Source organism: Trachypithecus francoisi, unplaced genomic scaffold (assembly GCF_009764315.1).
Source record: "Trachypithecus francoisi isolate TF-2019V2 unplaced genomic scaffold, Tfra_2.0 Lachesis_group8, whole genome shotgun sequence".
Taxonomy (NCBI): domain Eukaryota; kingdom Metazoa; phylum Chordata; class Mammalia; order Primates; family Cercopithecidae; genus Trachypithecus; species Trachypithecus francoisi.
In genome coordinates this window covers 108,725,736-108,750,745 of record NW_022681473.1, presented here as the reverse complement: position 1 = coordinate 108,750,745, position 25,010 = coordinate 108,725,736, and the positions used below count along the sequence as shown (strand labels likewise).

At 35.6% G+C, this 25,010-nt stretch overlaps 1 protein-coding gene across 4 annotated transcripts in view; it reads right to left on the bottom strand.

Annotated features, from left to right (window-relative positions):
* The window catches only part of ARHGEF12 (Rho guanine nucleotide exchange factor 12), a 149,686-nt gene that overhangs the window by 85,634 nt on the left and 39,042 nt on the right, over window positions 1–25,010 (bottom strand). Inside the window, exon 1 of one of the 4 annotated variants that reach the window (XM_033207815.1) lies at window positions 15,098–15,455. The exons of the other annotated variants lie outside the window; for them this stretch is intronic. The gene's annotated coding sequence lies outside the window, so the exon portion shown is untranslated. Of the gene's footprint in view, window positions 1–15,097; window positions 15,456–25,010 lie in introns of those variants that run through there. 4 annotated transcript variants of the gene reach the window in all.

The window sequence follows — 25,010 nt, the reverse complement described above, 5'->3', positions numbered from 1 at the left end:
TTATAACTGGTCTAGCTTAGAGCCATTAAAAGAACTAAAAATTGTGGAATTGGGGGGGGGGAAAAAAGTCTGAACATTATCTACAATACAATAGCCATAATGACATATTTTTTTATTAGCATATAGAACCAAAGCATGAAAAGTGGCTAGGAGAGCTGACATTAAAACACTAGTTATATCCGAAGGACTCTAAAACAGAAGCTACAGCTGACAGAATGACTCATGGAGAATTTCCCATGGTGTTCTTTGTTTTAAGCCTCTGGACCTTGCAACACAAACCACAGACAGGCAGGGACCAAAGAGCTCAGTTCTGGTACAAAATCCAAAAATGATTCACTAGCATGTAATATAAAATCTCAAATTACCTTCTTAAACATAGCTTAGGGCCGGGCGCGGTGGCTCAAGCCTGTAATCCCAGCACTTTGGGAGGCCGAGACGGGTGGATCACGAGGTCAGGAGATCGAGACCATCCTGGCCTACATGGTGAAACCCCGTCTCTATTAAAAAATACAAAAAAAAAAAAAAAACTAGCCGGGCGAGATGGCAGGCGCCTGTAGTCCCAGCTACTTGGGAGGCTGAGGCAGGAGAATGGCGTAAACCCGGGAGGCGGAGCTTGCAGTGAGCCGAGATCGCGCCACTGCACTTCAGCCTGGGCGACAGAGCGAGACTCCGTCTCAAAAACAAAAACAAAAAACAAAACATAGCTTAGTATATCACCACTTTTACCGAAGAGCTTAAATGCACAACAGCCCCTTAGTTAGGCTCTCTTACTTCCTGGACACACTTTGACAAATCAAATAGTAAATTTTTTTCTAAATTACTTTCATTCCCTCTGCTGGAGCTATTATAGATTGACTATTAGTTGCTGCTGACTGAGAAATGTAGCTCACAATTAATATAACAGCTTATTAGAGACTTTCATTTCCTCACTGACAATCTGGAAAATTATCACCTTTGTGAATATTTCTTAAAAGCTTTCTCCACCACTTTCATTTGTGATCATGAATATCTGACTACTAGTACCTTATACTTTCTTTTAAGACTATATTCACTTCAGAAAACCAAGTAGAAAGAACTGCCAGAAAAGGAGGAGATCCTCAAAATACTTAAACAAGTATCCTCACCTCACTAAACACCATCCAAACCATCAAATCCATGCTTATGGAAGAGATATTAATGTCATTTAACAAAGGTAAACAATAAACTGGACTCTACAAAATGATCTCATGACTTATAAAATGGGGCAATGCATGATTCTGTTTGCTAGGAATGTAAACCTTAATCTCATTTCACATTTCTCTACTTCAGAATATACTGGTAAAAATAATAAAAATAAGAGTAGAAAAAAAGTCCTCTTAATCAAGGGTGGGCATTTTTCCCATAAATATTTTATATAAAATATATTATGATTAAATGTTTACAAATCTATAAACTGAAGTGAGAATAGGTGAACAAAATTTGTTAGGACAGGCTGCTTTCTACACATTTGCCAAAAGATATAAATGTACTTCTGAAAAAGTAGAAAGTCTTAGCTTTTAAGTGTCGTTGAGACAAGCTCCAACATACAGCGTTTACTTTTCAGTCTGAGCTTGAGAATTTTATTTAAATGTAAAATTAAAATATAAAATACTGTCATAATATTTCACTTTTTTGAATAAACATAGAGCACTCTATGATTTAAAAAAAGAGTACTACTCAAAATTTAAATTGCTATTACCACTTTAAATCATAGTATATTTGCAGTTCGGTTGCATTTTTTAATTGAAAAAACCTAAGGCATTCATAAAAATATCATTCTGCAGCAAGAAAAAGTGATTCGACAAGTTAATGATGACTTATCTTATGTATTAAAGATTTCTCACTGTGTGCCAAAAAAATCACAGGAATAGGAATCTTTTATTTCTGAAATCTCAGGAGAAGGAAAAACAACCAAAACTATACTAACCCCAAATCACAGAGTATTGACTCATGATCCTACTTTCAGGTGTTACGGTTGGTATGCATTCACTGGTTGAGTGCAAAGAAGCCCAACCACGGTCATACATATGCCACAAAGCTAAACAGACAAGGATTTACCAAAAAATCATCAAGGAAACTCAGGAAATCAGAAAAGTATAAACTTAGTTCTCATGTGCTCTAAAAATGTGTACAATCTCCTTGAATTAACTTGACATAGCTCTGTTTCTCTTTTTTTTTTTTTTTTTTTTTTTTTGGAGACAATGTCTCACTCTCTCACTCAGGCTGGAGTGCAGTGGCACAATCATAGATCACTGTAACCTCAAACTCCTGGGCTGAAGGGAATCCTCCCACCTTAGCCTCCTAGGTAGGTAGGACCACAGGTACATGCCACCACACCCAGCTAAATTTTTTAAGACTTTTTTTGTAGAGACCAGGTCTTGCTGTGTTGCCCAGGTTGGTCTCAAACTCCTGGCCTCAAGCAATCCTCAAGCCTCGGCCTCCCAAAGCACTGGGATTACAGGCATGAGCCACTGTGCCTGACTGTATAGGTCTATTTCTTATGGAGAAATAAAAACCTTATATATTAACACTTTCCAAGTAGAACTCTAATGGAATAAAGATTGAGCATATTTCGTGTTTTCTACTTAGAATTTTTTTAATTATATAAGAAATGTATTATGGATAATATGTAAAATTTAGAGGCTATATGAATATAAAATACAGGTAAAGATAAAACTAAAAAAACTGATCATAACCAATATTATTACGATGAAATCTTCTATATAACACCTTCTGCATTCATAGAAAGCATTTTCTTCTGAGGAAATTCTTTTTCATTAAAAATACTTTTATTGGCTATAGTTAAAACAAATGCTGTAATTCAATTTTTGGTTTTGTACCAAAGAGATTTCTTTTCACAAGTGCTCTGGTTCTGGTGTCAAACATTAACAATTCCTCAATCAGAATGAGCAATCTACTCATTTCATCACCAAAAAACCACACTTTCTGCTATCAAATCTGAATACCCTAGACTTTCAAACCACCATAGATAAAAGGACCTCTGATTTTATGAGGAAATGAATGATATGCATGCCATTTTACACTTGCTTTTACAAAAGCTTTTCTTGATCCAAAACAAAGAAATCACAAGTGGGATATAATCTTATCAGTAACGATGGCTCACCACAGCACCGAATTTGAAAGGTTGGAGGATGAGTGTTTTAGGAATTCTGACATTCCTCTTATAACATCTCAGAATTGAGAATCACTGCTCTACAAAGTTCACTGTGTAACACTGACATTAAGCTATGTTTTCTCCCTTAGCTGTTACAAATGTGGCTTATCCTAATATACTTAACACACAAGACCACTGACACTAGTAAATCTGTTACTAATATTTTTATTACATTTTCAAGATAATTCCTCTCTCAAGGGATTGAGTAATGAGACTGCCGTCTTTACAAACCGTAGTTTCCTATAAAGCAATGGTTCTCTCTGCCTCTTCAATATGAAGAAATGTCTCACTTTCTTTATGTCCACAGAAGTACATGTATAAACTTTTAAAAACTAAAGACAAAATAGGAAACGAAAATCACCCATAATCCCAACACCCAGCATTTTTATGCACATATTCCCATCTTTTCCCAATACAGAGATAGATTTCTGTATACAATGTTTAAAATTTCTTTTCATAAAAATTAAAGCATACTGGACATATTGATAACTTTAACTTAATAAAACATCAACATATGTTTACAATATTAAATATTTCACTACAGTGCTGGTTTTAAACTGTGCTCCATAAAATTCTAGAGGTTTAGAAGAGGTCCCTCCCAGAGCGGGAGTGTGTAGATGGGGCTCTAGACTCCCCACACATCAGAGCTGCTTTGTTTTTTATTTATTTTATACATTGAACTTCCAAATCAGGTAAATATTTTAAAAATATAGTTCTAAATAATTCTTGATAGCTCCAAAGTATCCTGTGATATGACTATTTAATTAACAAGTTCCCTTTGTAAATATTTAGGCTGGGTCTAATTTTTCAGCATAATAAAGAATGTTATAACAAATATCCTTGTAACCCAAGTTCTACACTCCCCCTTGATTTCTTCCTTGGGATGAATTCATTTATAGTAAGGAATCCAGATGGGAGTTTGGACTAGAGATGAAAGGAGTTTCTGTGGGTACTAGGTAAACAGAAGAGAGAGGACACACTCATCCCCTAGATCACTTGCAAGAACTCATGTCAAATCTTTATGGAAACAGCAGCAGAAGCTGAAGAAGCTGTTTTGGCAACAGACCTTGTAAGACAAAGGGCCCGGGTAAAATTATTTTAATGCCCAAGTGACAAAGTGAGGCGGGAAATCGGTGAGAGACTCCCTATTTCTGTTGAAAGTAGAAAACAAACAAACAAACAAAACCCAGGGACATACATAATAGCAGTTATTGTACTATCCACAAACTGAATAAATGCCCAAAGCTACAATTTATAATATTTTCAGGAGAACTTGTGTTTTATTAATGACAACACCAACACATTTGAAGAGTAAACATAAATGTGGAAGATGCATTTCTTATGTACTATGTGAAAAGCACTAAGTGCATATAGAAATTCTCAGCTTCTCTGTATTAAACATGAAAGCAGTCCTAATTGGAAACCATTATAGTTGTGGGTTGAATTGTGTTCTCTCCAAAGATATGCTGAAGTCTTAACTTCCATACCTGTGTGACTTTATTTGGAAACTAGGTCACTGCCCATGCTTATGGTATCATACCTAAGAAATCTTTGCCTAACCCCAAATCACAAAGATTTACCCCTACATTTTCTTCTAATAGTTGAATGACTTCCTATTTTACTTTTAGGTCAACAATATATTTTGTAGTAATTTTTATATAGAGTGTGATATCCAATTGAAATCCAATTGTTCCAGCACCGTTTGTTGAAACTGAATTGCCTTTTGCACTTTTGAAAATCAGTTCTCCTTCTGCCATGATTGTGACGCCATCCAAGCCATGTGGAACTGTGAGTCAATTAAACCTCTTTCCTTTATAAATTACCCAGTCTCAGATATGTCTTTATTAGTAGTGTGAGAAGAGGCTAATACAACATATCTATAATTGTTTCTGTAGCTATCCATATATCTGTATCTATATTAAGCTCAGCAGGAGTTCATACTGATACCTCTAATTCTAATCTAATTCCATCGGGTTCATTTCAGTCTTCTCCCTTGCTTAGCTCCCTTCAGATGTTGAGAAACCTAGTTACCACCATTTACCATCCATTTACTTACACTGCCTGATTTTTGTAAGGTGAACCAATCTTGTACCCTGGCATAAAACCTACCCAGTCATTACACACACACATACACACAGAGTGCATATGTATTTTACATATTTTCCTGTTTTATGTATATGTAATATATACTTACATATTATATATATTATTGTTGGAATTTATAAAATTACCAACCATATTCCATCTAAATTGTTAAATTTATTGCCATAAAGCTATTCATAATGCTCCCTTATCGTTGTTTTTTTTTTTTTTTTGAAACAGAGTCTTGCTCTATTGGCCAGGCTGGAGTATAGTGGTGCCATCTCAGCTCATTGCAACCTCCACCTCCTGGATTCAAGTGATTCTCATGCCTCAGCCTCCCAAGTAGCTGGGATTACAGGCTCGTGCCACCATGCCAGCTAATGTTTGTGTTTTTACTAAAGATGGCGTTTCACCATGTTGGCCAGGCTGGTCTTGAACTCCTTGCCTCAAGTGATCTGCCCACCTTGGCTTCCCAAAGTGCTGGGATTACAGGTGTGAGCCACCACACCCAGTCTCCCTTATCTTTTTTAATATCTGAAGAATCTGTAATGATGTCACCTCTTTCATTTATGATATTAGTAATGTTTGTCTTCTCTCCTTTCATCCCGATCAGCTGGCTAGAGGTTTAATAATTTTATTAATTTTCTCAAAAGAACTAGATTCAGGGTTAATGTTCGCTACTGTTAAACTGTTTTCTACTTCACTGATTCCTGCTCTCATCTCTATTTTTTTTTTCTTCTGCTTGCTTTGGTTTTAATTTGCTCTTCTTTTTCTAGTTTCTTAAAATGAAGTTGGTCAGGTGTGGTGGCTCATGCCCGAAATCCCAGTGCTTTGGGAGGCCGAGGCAGGAAGATTGCTTGAGCCCAGGAGTTTGAGACCAGTCTGGGCAACATAATGAGACCCCCATCTCTACTAAAAACAATTAGCAGGGCACACCTGTAGTCCCAGCTACTCGGGAGGATAAGGTGGGGATGGCTTGTGCCCGGGAGGTTGAGGCTGTAGTGATCAAACCACTGTACTTGAGCCTGGGCAACAGAGTAAGACCGTGTCTCAAAAAAAAAAAGAAAAGAAAAAGAAGTTGATGTCATTGCTTTTAGACCTTCTCTCTTTTCTAACAGGTGTTTAATGCTATAAATTTTTATGTAATGCTTTAATGGCAACTAACAGATTCTGATATGTTGTGTTTTCATTTGCATCCAATATAAAATACTTTGCCAATTCCTTTTTTATTTCTACTTTGACTAAGAATTGTGTTATTTATTTTCCAATGTTTGGAGACTTTCCAAAGATCTTTTATTGATTTCTAATTTAATTCCATGGTGACTAGGAAACATACTTTGTATGACTTGAATCCTTTTAATTTATTGAAATTTACTTTACAGCCCAGAATTTTGTCTGTCGTGGTAAATGTCCCATGTTTGTTTGCAAACATGAAAAAAAAAAAAAAGAAGTATTTGGTTGTTGGCTGGAATGTTCCAAAAATGTAATTAAATCAAATTGGTCAACAGTATCGTTTAAGTATTCTATATCCTTGCTTATTTTATCTACTTTAACTACTGAAAAATGAATACTAAAATAACTGACAATGTTTGTAGATTTGTCTATTTGTCCTTTCAGTTATGTCAGTTTTTGTTACATGAATTTTGAAGTTTTGTTATTAGGTGTATACATGCCTAGATATGTCTTCTTTTTAAAGTGACCCTTTATCAGTATGAAATTACCTTTTTTATCCCTATTGATATTCTATAATCTTAAATCTACTTTATCTGATATTAATGTGGTCTAGTTTTCCTTCAATGTAGATTAGCAGGGCACATCTTTTTCCAACCTTTTACTTTTAAACACTGTGTATTTTTAATTTTAAGGTGTGTTTCTTATAGCATACAGTTGGGCTTTGCTGTTTCATCTAATCTGATAGTCTACACATTTTAATTGGGGTGTTTGGACCATTTACCTTTAGTGTGATTACTGATGTATTTAAGTCAATCATTTTGCTATTTGCTTTTTATCTCATCTGTTACTTCCCCTTTACTCTTTTTCATCTTTTAAATTAAATTATTTTAATTAATCAACTGATTTTGAAAGCAATATTAATATTAAATTAACTTGTCTGACTCTCTCACTAGATTTTAAATTATTTGAAGGCAAGGACCACATTCTATTTGATTTTGTATTCTAATTAAGTATTATGGTGCTGAGCATATGCCTGACAATTCAATACATTTTTACTACATGAATTCACTCATTACATACATTTTTATTGAGAACTATAGAGGACATAAGTTACTCCAGAAACCACAGCCTTCCTTCTAAGAGAACTCCAATTTTATTCCGTTATCTACTATCCCTCTGAGTCCAGGTGACTCAGGTCAAGCCAACCCCATCTGTAGCAACAGTGATGGGCCTTTTTGGCCTAACAGTAATTCCATTCTTGGGTAAGCAATTGGTTCCAAAAAAGCCAATGAAAGTAGAAACAAAGTTCACTGGTGGCATCTATGAAAGTATTTCCTTATTCTTGACAGAACGATGTGAAACTTCTTTCTCTCCCTCCCACTGAACCTCAGTGAAGAAGCAAGCGGCCTTAACAGCTACTTCGCATTCATCTTTAACGACTAGTTTAGGATGAGGCTGACTTTGATGGCAACACTGTAAAGATGGAAAGCATCTGGGCCCTTGACATAGTTACGTCCCTAAATCAAAAATCTCTGAAGCCTACCTCTAGATTTCTTTTTTATGTGAGCCAGTAAATGCGTTACTGCTTAAGTCAGTTTGACTTGTGTTTTCCGTTACAGGCAACCAAGTGCATACAAAGTTACACAAACACCAACCTATGCCAGGAGGTTCAAGATACTGGAGGTTACGTTAGTGAACAAATAAGGGCCTTGCTCTCAAGCAGCTTACATTCCACAGGAGGAAGATAAACTCCACAAAAAAATAACTGTACCAAAGAACTTCAAATCATGGTAAGTGCAATTAAAAAAATATATTATTTGACTAAACACATTAATTTAACTTTATTCAAAAAAGATCTTAGAGGCATTTGAGCTGAGACTTAAATGAAGGAGCCAACCATAGGAAGATCTGGGCCACAGAATTATAGGTAAAGTAAACAGCTAGTACAAGAGTCACAAAGGATAAGCAGATAAATGTATTTGAGATACACAAAGTCCACTGTGGCTTAAGCATAGAAAATGACCAAGAGAGTAGTAGAGTAGTGCTGAAATGAGATCCACAGAAGCAGACAGGGGCCAGCTAATGTAAGATTGTGAGCCACAGAAACAGGCTTAGAGTTTGTTCATAATATAATGGAAAACCACTGGAGAGTTTTACATCATGATCTAATTTGAACACTAAGGAAGTTAAGTACAGTCTGTTTTGTTTACAATTTATTTTGTCTCAAACATCAAATACTTAGGCAGCATCTAATATGTGGGAAACACTGCATAAAGGTTATAATGTTGATATATTATTTCTCTCCCTCACTCCTCAAGCAAGAATTTCACATTATCTTGAAGGTAGATTTTTAGAAAAAAGAGAAAAATAAGAAGAAACTAGTAAAGAATGGGAGGCGCTATTAAGTTGTGCTTTCTACCCTAATTTCTCTAGAGTATTGTCTGAAACTCATAGTTTTTATTTTGTTTTTTAAAGCATAACAAGACTGAAACGCAATCTGGTAAACTTAGAACTATAGTTCAGCCATTAGTCTCTGCCCAGGCAAGTGTTTCAGCCTTGTTCTAACACAAGTATTTGGATTTTTCCAAGAGCTGATGTCAGGGTTTTTCACAGAGACAGAACAGCATTTATAGGCTAGAGAAGGAAAAAGGGTTTCCCCAGCAGCTATGCTCAATGTGGCCTTTGTACTGCTCCACTGCCAAGGGCAGGAAGACCCTGCTAGATAGAGCTATTTAATTCCTGGAAAAAATTCTACCCTGGGAGGGTGGAGGATGGTGATTGGCCAGATTCCCCATTAAGGAAACCTAGTTTAATTTTCTATCAAATTAAACCCAATTTTAAATGAGCTCATCATCAGAACAAAGGTTTCTTAATTCTTATTAGAAAAAAATCATTCTGCGGAACTTGTGTATAAGGAAGAGATGAACCGGCTAGAATAAACATACATCATAGAGGTAAGGAACAATACAGTAAACTGTGTCACATTTCCTGGGGTTAGCTTCCCTGAAAAATATTCATTTGGGAAGAATGGTTAGCTGAAGACATTCAAAAGTCTCAAACTACATTTGGTAGTCAAAAATTATGCTAGGTGATAGCTCCAAACACGTCATCCATTATCTGTAAGAACAATAATTAACAATTAAAATCAGTACAATAATAGCTAAAACTTGAGTAGCTTTACTTGCATACTTACAATATCTGCTTTAAGTACTTTTTATGCATTAATTCATTTAATTATAACAATAATTCTATGAGATAAGTAAAATGTTTAGCCTTGTTTTATTGAAGAGAAATGTGGGGTTCAGAGAGGTTAAGTAACATATACAAGCTATATAACCAGTAGATGAGGGAGCTTAGACTCAAAACCTCACAGTCTAACTAGAACCCTTGCTTTCAACCTCTGGACTACCACCTTACAACAAAAACCATTATCATCTTCCCTTCGTACAGTTTTTTATTAATAGTTAACCAAAAGCTTTCACAAGTGAGACTCAGAAAACTAGATCTAGTATAATGACGAGATACTTAGGTAGAAAGGTATTCATATCCCGTTATACAGTTTTAGGAAAAGATAAGCCAATAGAAAGAACTCCCAATCCTACACAATCTGTATCTCCTAATCCCAGAGCTCAGTGGAGAATTCAGTTAATATCTCTGTGTCATATGGGCAACTTGCCAGCTATACATTTGAAGAGAAACATGTCTCCACCTGAATGGCAACATTCCTGCAAACCACTCATTCCTTCAATAAATATGTGTTCAATTCCAGGTAAAGATGGGAGAGAGCAAAAGCAATTCTATTCCATTAACCTTCCTCAATACTAAAAGCAAAAATAGAAGGCAGAAGGAGCATGAAGGAAATGATTATGATCTCAAACCATTAACTACAAAACATACTTGCCAAATCTGTTAAATTCTGGAGTGATACCAAGGAAGTCTGGTAGGCTTTGACCAGGAAACGGATTTCCCTAAACATAAAGATCACAGACGTGAAATGCAGATCCAACTATCCTTTGATTAGAAAGGCACTACCCAGGTGTGCAAATAAAACAAAGGAGTACGGGACACTGTAGAGACCCAGAACAGCAGGAGGAGAAAAAATAAAGAAAAAATAATATGACACATTCTTAGATTTAGGACACTCCTGGATATCGAAGGGTTATCTGCACTCCCATGTTTATTGCAGCACTATTCACAATAGCCAGTATCTATCAATAAACAAATGGATAAAGAAAATGTGGTACATATACACAATGGAGTTCTATTTGGCCATAAGAAAGAATGAGTTCCTGTCATTTGCAACAAGATGGATGGAAATGGAGGTCATTATGGTAAGTGAAATAAGCCCGCGACAGAAAGCCAGACTTCACATGTTCTCATTCATTTGTGGAAGCTAAAAATTAAAACAACTGAACTCATGGAGACAGAGAGTAGAAGGATGATTATCAGAGGCTGAGAAGGGTAGTGGAGGGTGATTATAGTAAAAAATAATTTTACTGTACATTAGAAATAACTAAAAGAGTATAACTGGATTGTTTGTAACACAAAAGATAAATGTTTGAGGTGACAAATACCCCATCTACCCTGATGTGATTAATACACATTGCATACCTATATCAAAATATCTCATGTAATCCATAAATAAATACACTTACTAGGTACCCACAAAAATTAAAAATGAAAAGACTATCTGAAAATGTATCACAGACCTAAAAGTAAAACCCAAAACTATAACACCAGGAGCAAAGAGGTGTGACCTTGGGTTAGGCAAATATTTCTTAGATATAGCAAAAGCACAATCTATAAAAGAAAAAATGATAAATTAGAATTCAAAGTTTAAAACTGTTGCTCAAGGAAATGTGAATTCTATCTCAATAAAAGTATTACAGAGAGAAAGAGGATGCTAAGAAAATGAAAATACAAGCCACAGGCTGGGAGAAAGGATTTCTAAATCACATATCTAAAAGGACTTATGGCCGGGCACAGTGGCTCATGCCTGTAATCCTAGCACCTTGGGAGGCTAAGGCAGGCACATTACTTGAGGTCAGGAATTCAAAACCAGCCTGGCTAACATGGTGAAACTCTATCTCTACTAAAAATAAAATAAAATACAAAATTAGCCAGGCATGGAGGTGGGCACCTGTAATCCCAGCTACTCAGGAGGCTGAGGCAGGAGAATCGTTTGAACTCAGGAGGCGGAGGTTACAGTGAGCCGAGATTGCGCCATTGCACTCCAGCCTGGGAGACAAGAGCAAAACTCCGTTGCAAAATAAAATAAAATAAAAGCACTTACATCCCAAACATATAAGGAGCTCTTACAACCCAATAACTAAAAGCCCAACTAAAAACAAGATTTGAACAGATAATCCACAAAAGAAGACATATGCATGATAAAATAGGCACATGACAATATGTTTAACATTTTTAGTCATCAGATGAAATGCAAATAAAAACTATAATATGATACCATCACACACAGTAAAATGGCTAAAATTAAAAAGACTGACAAAACCAACTATTGGTGAAGTTGTGCAGCAACTGGAATGTTGCTAATGGGAATGTAACACAATACAGCCACCTGGAGAAACAGTTTGGCAATTTCTTAAAAAGTTAAAATATATACCTACCACATAATCCAGCCATTCCACTCTTAGTTGTTTACCTAAGAGATGAAAGCTTATGTACACACAAAAACCTGTACATGAATGTCCAAAGCAAACTTATTCCTAATAGTCTAAAACTTGAAACAACCCAAATGCCCCTCAACAGCTGAATGGATTAACTGTGGTATATCCACACAACGGGATATCATTCAGCAATAAAAAGAAATGAATTAATGATACACAGGAACGCAGACAAATCTCAAAATAATTATGCAGAGTAAAAGAGACCACATCGAGCACAAACTATGTGAGTTCACTTACAAAAAGACCTGCAAATTAATCGATAATGACAAGAAAGAAAGCAAGAAAATTCAAACTACTCTATAAGGACCAAAGACGAGTCAATGGGTATACCTGGGGATGGGTGAGGAGGGGTGAAGGTGGGGAGAAATTATGAAAATGCACAAGGAAACCTTTGGGGTGAATATGTTTATTTTCTTAATTTTGGTGATAGTTTCCTAATTGTGTATTTATCAAAATCTATCAAATTATTCTCTAACCATAGGCAGTTTATTATACACCAATTACATCTCAATAAAACTGTTAAAACTCTCAAGAAGCCTAATGTTTAAATGAAACAAAACTACCAGTAAACGTTATGTTATACTTTATGAAATATATTTTAAGCAAAAGACTCAATGGTCTGAATATTTTCTACCCATTGTAAATTTACAGCATTTGAGACTATCTATACAACAACACATAAATAAACCAAAGAGAAACTTTGCTGCTTTTTTTCTTTGCTTATATGGAGTGCTTTAGTAAAGTATTTTCAAATAGAATGCTGGGTAAACCTATGGTTACCAAGTTCTATACTACCAATAATTTTGTAAAGGGCAATTCCAGCAAACTTAAGATTACTTGACTACATTTGATTGTTTCGTAGGTGTTCTTCTTTTTAAGATTCTTACACTTAGTTCCTTAAATGATCACTGTAATAGAAAGATTAGTAATTTTGGCCCCCAGGGAATCTTTTGGTGTTAAGAATTATGAAGTTACTTCTATATTTTGCCAATGTACTATACAAGTCTATTATTTATTCATTCGTTCAAAAAATTAATTTATAACTGCATACTATGTAGTCAGGCACTAGTCTAGGTCCTTGTGACATATTTGGGGGAAGGGAAGAAGATGACAGACAATAATAATCTTAATAAATAAATGTATATTGTACATAATATAGAAGACGATATGCACTCTATCACCCTCCCCTCCCCACCACACACGCTCCAACATGTACAGCAGATTATGAACGATCAGTAACAGAAACTAAATATAATAAAAACTCTAATGTAATGAGAATTGTTTCCATAGACCATATGTGAAAATCTTACACTGAATAGAATCATGAACCAAGATTGCCTAGTCCAACCCTCACACTTTACAGATGATGTTAAATGATCTGCTCAATCACTCGGTTCTTGGCATAAAGATTAGGATCCCTATCTCCTTTCCACTCACTGGCATCACTATTTGTGATGTCAAATAATCATGATAAAAATGCTTTAATCTATTCATATACAAACAGTGGAAAGAGCTTTAGAGTCTGACTGACCCAGGCTTCATCACTTCATGGCTTTGTTACTTATGGTAAATTACTTAACCTCTCAAAATGTAAATTTTCTCATCTATAAAAGTGAATGACCATTTTTGTTTGCTTGTTTGGACTAATGTGCATGCGATAACAAGAATGACAATAATTTCATGACTAGGTTGTTATGAGGATTAAATGTAGTAGCTTATGTAAAATACCTACATGTCAGTACATAAATATATAACATTGCAATACTTACATGCTTGCACCAAAAATGGTACATCATATGCATGAGTTTTTTATATCCTCTACTAGACTATAAACCCAATATATATCTAAAGTACCTAGCATAATGTAAATGCTCAGTAAGAATTTGTTAATTTGTTAATACTTCTGAGGAGTCAAACAGCTTTCAAAATGTGCAAACAGTATGATAACTCATATCACCATGATGTAAATAATCGAATTAACTGAAAGCTCCATAGCTTTCAGTCTCAGTCTTCAACATGTTTTCAGTCTGTCTTTCCTAAATAGAGAAGTCCGTAGCACTTAAATGCTTTTTAATGTCATAAATTATGGTCCTAGCTCTTTCTGTCCACAAGAAAATAATTCTCACCATGAAAAATACTTTCAAGAGAAAACCAAAAAAAAAATCTTCAGCATTTTACACTACTTATTTTCACGTGCATCCCTTGGTTCTTGTATTTGCAGCTATAATTGGAAAGAAAAAGAAAGCAGAATGCAATTCCAGTGCCATCACGGCAACTCGGCAGCTTCTTCAAATTTATAATCAACATTTTAGCTGACAGGAGCAAAAATACCACAAACTGAACAAAGGGAAAAATAATTCAAGTTGATAAGACTGTTTGGTGCCATGGACACCACGTTTTCCAAATGATTATATATTTCAATTTAGTTTCCAATGCAAAAACAGGAAGATTACTCTGTAAAAACACTCCCTTCCCCCACTGTAATATTAATCCCCACCCCCATATCCCATCCATGGTCTCTTGGGTATCAAAGGGAACTAACCATCCTGAAGCATGAGATAATTAAATCACAATTCACAGAACAATACGTCAAAGTCTCTAAGATTCAAGACAGGTTATGCCAATTCAGTTCTAAAAAGGTAACAGAAGAATGCTGCATCCTATTCTTTTGAATAAAGATATCCTTGCAATGCTGGATGTTAAAACCTTTGTTCTAAAGCTAAGCAATTAAGGTATGGGTTTTCAAAACTAGGAATTTTCTTCCTTAGGTCAAATTAGGTTTTTTAAAACATGATAAAAATCCTAAAAGCTATTGTAAGAAATAATAATGAACAATGTAAAAATATCCTTTTCCTTTTTATTTTATTCCTGCTACAGGTACATTCCTTTCACTGAAGCTATTTTTCTACCATTTTGCTCCATTTTATACACAACCCAGAAAACAAAGACTGCTGTAGATTACCTGGATCACCGGACAAATCAGCAGACAAGCAAAAGCTCAAAAGGCTCATTTCCATGGAGTAGAAGAAAATGAAATCTTCACCAAAATACCACTCCCTTAGCAATCCTAAGCTTTTTCTTTACATATACATTCGATATCCTTGGAAAGGCATTTGTCAGATGATTTTACTGACCACAAGAGGGATGGTAAGAAGAAACCCCACCTCTTCTCCCACCCCCAATCATCTACCATCATCATCCGAAGCCCAACACTGCGCTGCTAATGGAAAGACAGAGAACAGCATCCATGTACATTTCCCTAGAATAACACTCAGGAAAATATACATAATATAAAGAAAGCAAGGCTTTGGCTAATTCTTTAGCAGAACAGGACAAATCGCTCCCATAAAATTAAAAATACTTGCAAAAAAGATCCAATTATAAAGCCACAAAAACCCCTAATTTTCTTCTTGAATACAGTATGATTTTTAAATTGGGAATTTCCCAAATACAGTGCCAAAAAACGGAGTCCCTCAAATACCTTAAAATTCAGTTGTTGTTACTGCTCCTTTTCGTAAAGCCAGATAAACCAAATAAGCCAGGATTTACCAAAAAAAAAAAAAAAAAAAAAAAAAAAATCTCCTTTTGTTGGTAGTAGAAAATCTGGGACAGGAGGTGGGAGTAGAGGAGAAACAGATTTAAAACATGGGGGGAGGAAAAATATTTTCTGCCCCAATAAGCCTAATTAAGTCTGTAAGCAAGTCTGGGAGGACTGAAATTTCTTCATGCTACGCTGTCTGTTTGTGTTTGATTACTGTGAATCTTCCCAGGTCTCAAACTATGCCCTAGGCACTATGTCTGGCATTCTGTTAACTATAGCAGCCTGGCCACTTACAGCAGAATGAGGGAGGAACAAGAGACAGACTCATGCAATCCAATCCCTAGAAGCCGTGTAATTTTGCTAAAACAATAATTTGCCTCAAACACTGCTCTAAAAAATGCATTGCTATACTAAGAAGACTCAACCTCTACTTTCCTTTTCTGAAGCATCAACCCAACTTGACAATTTGCAGGCACCCAATTTCTGGGATCAATATATAAGTAATGAATGAAAAACACGTTGTTTTATAAAACATATTCCTTAAAACATTTGAATATATCTAATTTAGGATAGTTAAATCCCACTAATCACTTTATCCACATAAATTATAGCTCAAGGTTCTGTGAATTTTGAAGGAACTCACAGAACCTCACAACTACAGTTAGTGATCTATGAAGAATCAGCTTCCAGGGAACACATACCTTGGCAAAGGTAGTCAAAAAATATATATTATATATAAATACAGGTATAATATATATATATTACATAAAGGTATAGATATGTATTTAAAACGTTCTGTATATCTTCTAAACTATAGACTAATGATTCTCACGTGGAATGAAAGAACAAATTTATCGAAGCTTGTAAGTAGTTACTAAAGAAGTAGTTACTGATCAAGATAACAGTCTAGATTTGCTAAGAACAAGTCAGACTAGACTACTGCCTGCCGCTATCATTAGACTTCCTCCACCTATATCGAGGTCTCATGTTTCTCTGATGCTTGGCACTTTCTGATCAGCCCAAGGATCCTAAGAAACACTAAGCTCCCCATATGTCAAAGCCTGTGTTGGCTGATGAGGCAATTTCTCACACAGGACAGCTTAGAACTTGAAGCCAACTAATTTCATGTCTCAACATCACTATCATCCTAGATCACCAAACAAAACTTTAGTCATCCATTAATCACGTGACATCTCTCTTCCAACAAAATCTTCCACTGTTCCCCTCTCTATCAAACTTTTTCACTGTGTACTCTAGGACAGGGGTCTCCAACTCCTGGGCTGCAGACAATACCGGTCCATGATCTGTTAGGAACCAGGCCACACAGCAGGTGGTGAGCAAGTGAAGCTTCAGCTGTATTTACAGCTGCCCCCCATTACTCACATTACCACCTGAGCCCCACTTTCTGTCAGATCAGTGGCGGCATTAGATTCTCAGAGGAGCAGGAACCCTATAGCGAACTGCACATGAGAAGGATCTAGGTTGCACGTTCCTTATGAAAATCTAATGCTTGATGATCTGTCACTGTTTCCCATCACCCACAGATGGGACCATCAAGTTGCAAGAAAACAAGCTCAGGGTTTCCACTGATTCTACATTATAGTGAGTATATAATTATTTCATTATATATTACAATGTAATAATAATCAAAATAAGGTAGACAATAAATGTAATGCGCTTGAATCACACGGAAACCATCCCACTACCTGTCCTCCCCTGACCACCCTCCCAGTCCCACTGAAAAACTGTCTACAACAAAACTGGTCCCTGGTGCCAAAAAAGTCGGGGACCGCTGCCCTAGGACTCTTTCTACAAGAAACCAAATACCACTACACTCTTAACTTCATAGAATGCACTCCAAACGCTGCCTTAACCAACACCTCGCTCTCCCGCAAAGACACTGTTTCCCTTACTGCCTTTTCTTTCTTTTTTTTTTTTTTCCTGAGATGGAGTCTGGCTCTGTCACCCAGGCTGGATGGAGTGCAGTGGTCTGATCGCCACTCACTACAAGCTCCGCCTCCTAGGTTTGCACCATTCTTCTGCCTCAGCCTCCTGAGTAGCTGGGACCACAGGCGCCCACCACCATGCCCGGCTAATTTTTTGTATTTTTAGTAGAAATGGGGTTTCACCGTGTTAGCCAGGATGGTCTCAATCTCATGATCTACCTGCCTCGGCCTCCCAAAGTGCTGGGATTGATTACAGGCGTGAACCACTGCACCCAGCCCCCTTACTGCCTTTTCTAATGGAAGCCACCCCTTATTCCAAATCCCAATGCTTTCAGAGCCCAGAGGAAATTTACAATTTTCTTAATTTTTCTGAATATCCAAATAACCAATGCACATATAAAAAGGTGCTCAACTTTAAGGAAATGTTAATTAAAACCACAATGAGAGAGAGAGAAATAGAATGAATGAATATATACAGTACTCATGAAGATATAAAGCACCTAGAAACTATATCCACTTATCAGAATATAAATTGGTACAATCACTCCAGAAAATTATTAGGTAGAATCAGCTAAAGCTGAACCAGCAAATTCCACAACTAGGCAGAAATGTGTATGTATGTTCACAAAAAGACATGTCTGTGAAGGTTCCTAAATAGCACTGTTAGTAATAATACCAAACTAGAACTACCTAAATGTCCATCTGCAGTAGAATGGATTTTTAAAACTGCCATATACTCATACATTAGAATATTAGTCAATAATGCAAATGAATTATGACCACTCATACAGATAAATGTCATAAACAATTCAAAAGAAAGACACTAGATTAAAAAAGAGCACATACTGCACGACTCCATTTCTATAAAGAACAAAAGCAGTCAAAAGTTAAACACAGAGTTACCATACGACCTACAATCACACTCTTAGGTATTTACACAAGGGACTTGAAAACTTATATCCACACAAAAACCTGGCCATGGACATTTACAGCAGCTTTACCCCCAATGCTAAAAACTGAAAGCAACTAACAATGGCCTTTAAAGGGGGAATGAAAAAACAAATTATGATTCATCCACACAATGGAATACTACAACATTTTTCAAAACCAATGAACTATTAATTTACACAACATGGATGAATCCTAAATACATTTTACTACATGAAAGAAGCCTGATACAATCTTTAGATTTTTCATGTATTTTACTACATGGAAAAACCCAAAGACTGTATCATTCCATTTATACAACACTCTGGAAAATGCAAAAGTAGAGAAGACAGAAAATAGATTAGTAGTTGCTAGGGACTAGAGGAAAGGAGAGTGTTTAACCACAAAGGGGATGCACAGGGGGACATTTAGGGTGCAGGATATGCTCTGTATATTAGGGTAGTGAATACATGACCCATTGCATTTGTCTGAACCCACAGAACAACACAGGACAGTGAACTTCAACAAATGTTAACCAAACAACAACCACTAACATCAACCAAAATGTCAGAAGATCCCAAGATGAAATGTGGATTGCAACAAATGAAACTAACTGCATTACAAATGTATGACATAACTTCACTGAAGGGGTGATGAAAAAGGAGCTAACCTAACAAACTTTGGAACACGGTGTTTTGACTTGAAATTGTAAGGCTAATGACAAAAGAAATTGTACATAAATACTGTACTCATGGGGTTTGGGGTAACAATTCTAAATTTGCTTTTCATGTGTACATGGGTTGAACAAATAAGTGAATGGATAAGGGGTGACTAGAGCCAGGTTTCTCATGGTCGGACAAGGAAGTCACAGATTAACAAGAAACGAGGACTAGAGTGAACCTTGTGGTACTGGATTATAATCAGAGACATCAATATCAACTCATGTTTAACTTAACATATATGCAAACTGATACATATAGAAACAATTAAGAGATGCGTGTGTATACATGGGTTAGTATACACACAGATATTACCTAGCTCTGTCCCCTGAGAGGGCCTAAAAGCAACGATACTCCAATAGCAATGAGCACACCTAGCAACTACATTTTGGTTCCTAAATAAAAGGAATGCTAGTTCCTTCAAATGGCTGATTCTACAGCTGGTGCAAAGAGAATACAAGATGAGCCTGGAGCATCTTATAGTACATCAGGAGATGTTCAAAAAACAAAAGGATAGGGGCATATGAAAGAGACATAAAGACTAACTGGAAAACCTTCCCAATAGTCAAAGTTGAAACAATTTAAGCAAAAGAAAAGAAACCTAGCATTAGAACCCAAAGTATAGAATAAATATACATGAGTCCATACTGATATAAATGACTGAATAAACAGAGAAATGTGGGGAAAGATCCAAATCTTCCTTACAGAATAATTTCAAACCATATATGTAGATACCTCCCCCTTCCCAAAGTGCAGGTTGGACTAACAGAGAATAGTGAAGAAACCTAGCAAACACTATCTTAACCAAGTGGTCATGGTAACATCACCAGTGATGCCACGTGGACATCATGTACCCGTGATGAGAGGAAAAGGGGATTCTTTCCAAAAACACATAACCCAGTCTAATACTGAGAAACAGCGGCAAACCCAGACTGGGGGACATTCTACAAAGTCCTCAGGGATGGCAAGGTTGTGACAAACAAGGAAAAACTGAGAAACTGTCACAAACCAAGACACTGGGGAAACATGAAAAATATAAGCAATGTGGTATCCTAAAATTTGATCCTAGAACAGAAAGAAGTCATTAATGAAAAAGCAGGAAAAATCCAAATGAAGTATGAAGTTTACTTAACACTAATGTACTGAGGTCAGTTTCTTAGTTTTGACAGATAATACCACCATAACGTAAGATGTCAGCAATAAGGAAAACTAGGTGTGGGGTATGGGAACTCTATGTGAGATTTCTCATATTTGTGCAACTTTTCTCTAAATAAAAAATTAATCCAAAAAAAGTTTAAGGATTAGTCTATGGTACTAGAAGTCAGAATAGTGGGTACTCTCAGGGGGCAGTGAATTTAATTGCTCGTTGAAAAACATTTCCACAAAGAAAACTCACTTCACTGGTGAATTATCACAAGTATTTAAAGGAAGAAGTAACAATTCTACACATGACAAATGAAAGTGAAAACACATGACACTTCCCAAAAAATTTTCTGAGGCCAACATTGTCTCAGTATCAAAACAAGGCAATGACATTACAAGAAAACTGAACAAAAATATCCCTTGGGAACAAAGGAACAAGAACAATCGTCAAAATATTAGTAAACCAAATCTATCAATAAATAAAAAGAATAATATATAATACATAATAAAGAGACCATTAGGATAAACAAAATGGGATTTGGTTTATCCTAAGAATGCCAGGTAGGTTTAACACTCAAAAATCAATGTAATTCACTGTATCACCAGTCTAAGAAAGAAAAGCCTCAGATGAAAATACCTCCTGGCAAATTAAAAAAAAAAAAAAAGAAAAAAGAAAAGCCATATGATCATCTAAACAGATACAGAAACAGCATATGACTAAATTCAGTATCTGTTAATTATAACATTTCGTACAAGCTAGGAATAGAAGGTAACTTCCTCAAACTGATAAAGAGTACAGAAAAAAAAAAATCATACTTAATGGTAAAATACTGAATGCTTTCCATAAGATTGAGAACAATGCAAAGATGTCTACATGTCTGCTTTCACCACTTCTTTTAACATTTTAGCCAAATGAGTAAGACAGTGAAAATAAATATATAAAAGGCGTACACCTTTTAAAGTAAAACTTTTTAATAACATGACGTTATGTAAAACTCCAGAGATCTATATAAAAAAGCACCAAAAAGCAAGTGTAGTAACAGTAAGATCAACATACAAAAATCAATTGTATTTCTACATATTACCAATAAACAATTAAAAATCAATTTTTAAATGCTATTTATAACCTCAAAACACATAAACTTAACAAACCATGTGCAAGCCCTGTATGCTGAAAACTATGTAACATTTATAGAGAAATTAAAGAAGACTACTTAAATGGAGAGATTATGCCAATGGATTGGGAGACATAATTTAAGATGTCAATTCTCCACATTCTGATTGAGATTCAACACAATCACAAAATCCCAGTCTGTTTTCTTTAAATAGAAATTGACATGCTGACTCTAACATTCATATGGAAATGCAAAGATCTAGAAGAGTCAAAACAATTTTTAGGAAAACAACAAAATTGGAAGACTTATATTACCTTATTTAAAGACTTAAAGCTAAGGTAATAAAGACATAAGGATAGGCATATTGATCAACAGAACATAATAAAGAAACCATAAATACAACTATACATAGACAGTCTATTAAGTTTTTAACACAGATGCCAAAGCAATTCAATGGGAAAAGGACAGTCTTTTCTGCAAATGGTACTGGAAAACATGCCAAAACACGCACAAACTTTAATCCTTTCCTCACGCCATATACAAATGTTAACTTGATATGAATCACAGGCCTAAACATAACAGCTAAACTATACAACTTCTAGAAAAAATTAGGAGAACATCTTCTGCAACCTTGGGTTAAGTCAAGATGTTTAAGATAGGGACCAAGAAGCACGAACACAAAATAAAAAGTTGATATAATAAACTTCATCAAAATTAATAATTTATGCTCTCTGAAAGGCACTGTTAAGGAAATAAAAGGACAAGCCACAAACAGAAAGAAAAACGTTTTCTAAATGTAACTAACAAAGGACCCATATCTTACCTCTCAATAATAAGACAAAGACAAGCCAACTTCTTAAAAGATTTGAACAGACACTTCACAAAAGAGAACAAAAGGCCAATAAGCAAATGAAAAGTCCTCAGTATCATTAATCATTAGAGAAATGCAAATAAAAAGTAGAGTGAGATGCCATTCACACCCACTGCAATGACTAAAATTAAAAAGACTGATACTACCAAGTGTTGATGAGGATGTAGAACAAGTGAAACTCTTCCACATTTCTAGTGGGAATGTAAAATGACAGAGGCACTTTGGAAAACAATTTGGCAGTTTCTTATAAAGTTAATCAAGGCCAGGTGTGGTGGCTCACACCTGTAATCCCAGCACTCTGGAGGCTGAGGTGGGAGGATCCCCAAGTTCAAGACCAGCCTGGACAACATAGTGAGACCCCATTTCTAAAAACATAAGTAAAAGAATTTTTTAAAAGTTAATTGTATATTTACCATATGACTCAGCAATTCTACTCTGAGATGTTTACCAAAGAGAAAGAAAAATATATTCTACACAAAAACTTACAGGAAAATGTTCAGATTTATTCAAAATAGCCAAAAACTGGAAACAATCCAAACCTCCACCAACAGGTCAATGGATAAAGAAATTGATTTATTCATACAATGTAATACTATTATGGTAAGAAAAAGGAACAAACTACCACTATATGAAACAAATTGGATGCATCTGAAAAGCATTAAGCCTAAAGAAAGAGAAGAAAGCCTGGGCATAGTGGCTCATGCCTGTAATACCAGCACTTCGCAGGGATCAAGGCAGGAGGATCACTTGAGCCCAGGAGTTTGAGGCCAGCCTGGGCAACACAGCAAGACCCCATCTCTACAAAATACTAAAAAATTAGCTAGGTGTGGTGGTGTGCACCTGTGGTCCCAACTACTTGGAAGTCTGAGGTAGGAGGATCACTTGAGCCCAGGATATTAAGCCTGCAGGGAGCTGTGTTTGTGCCACTGTACTCCAGCCAGCCTGGGTAACAGAGACTGCCTTAAAAGAAAAAAAAAAAAAAAGACAGAGAAGACAGACACAAAAAGATTACATACTGTACATGATTTCATTTATATGAAGTAGAAAAGGCAAAACTATTGTGACAGAAAGCAGAGAGCATTTTTGGGGGTGATAGAAATGTTATATATCTTAATTATGCTGGTTGTGGTGGTTAAAAAGTATACACACTTGTCAAAGCTCATCAAAGCACACACTTAAAATGAGTGAACTTAAGGAAGTCAGTATATCAAAGAGACCTGCACTCCTATCTTTATTGAAGCACAATAGTCACGATTTGGAAACAACCTAAGCGTCTATCAACAGATGAATGAATAAAGAAAATGTGCTACATATACACAATGGAGTATTACTCAGCTATATATAAGAATGAGATCCTGTCACTTGCAACAACTTAAATAGAACTGAAGGTCATTATGTTAAGTGAAATAAGCCAGACACAGAAAGACAAATTTCACATGTTCTCATTCATTTGTGGGAGCTAAACATTAAAACATCTGAACTCATGGAGACAGAAAGATGTGAAGGGTAGTAGGGGGTTGGGGAAGTTGGGATTGTTAAAGGATACAAAAATATAGTTCGATAGAATAAGATCTAGTATTTGATAGAACAGGGTGATTACAGTCAACCATAATTTACTGTAAATTTAAAAATAACTAGAAGAGTATAATTGGAATGTTTGTAACATAAAGAAAGAATAAATGCTTGAGGTAATGGATACCCCATTTACCTCAGTGTGATTATCATGCATTGTATTCCTGTTTCAAAATATCTTGTGTACTCCATAAATATCTATGCCCATAAAAATTATAATATAATGAATTTTATATGTAAATTATATCCCAAAGTCTATTCTTTAGAAGATAAAAAGAAGGAAATAAGTCCCAGTGTCTAGAATTTAAATCGTGGATAAACCGACCAGCCTCTCTAACTTCCTACTTAAAACAGGAACCTAAGTTTTTCCCTTAGATAAACAAAATCTTCAGAATTTGACAGGAAAGGAAACCTTTATTTCAAAAATACAATTTGAAAATACAATCTGAACATTTAAAAAATCTAATTCTCAACTCTGAACACATTATTTGTAACATTTCAATGGGTGGTATATCAATATGATGATTTATTTAATAACTAAAGCCCAAGCAATTACCAGAGCAATTCACCTAACTAGGATATTCCTACCAGAACCAATACTTTACACTGGAGAAATCTGATAAACATTATTTTGGTGATCAAGGGCATCATCAATAGTCACATATCATGCTGGTAGTAAGTACCCTTGGCATGAGTTGATGAAGATGTCACTTTACCTCTGTGATCTTCCTTCCAACAACCCACACTCCAGTCTAATCCTAAGAAAAACATCAAGCAAATTCTAACATAGGGGCATCCTACAAGAAACCTGACCAGTATTCATCTGAACTGTCGAAACCATCAAGAACAAGAAAAATCTGAGAAACTGTCACAGCCAAGAGGAGGCTAAGGAACATGACAAACTAAATATAATGTGGTTTCTGAGGACAGGAAAAGAATAATAGGTAAAAACTAAGGAAATCTGAATAAACTACAGACTTTAATTAAGATTAATGTTAACACTGGTTCAGTGTCAAATGTACGATACAAATGTAATATGTT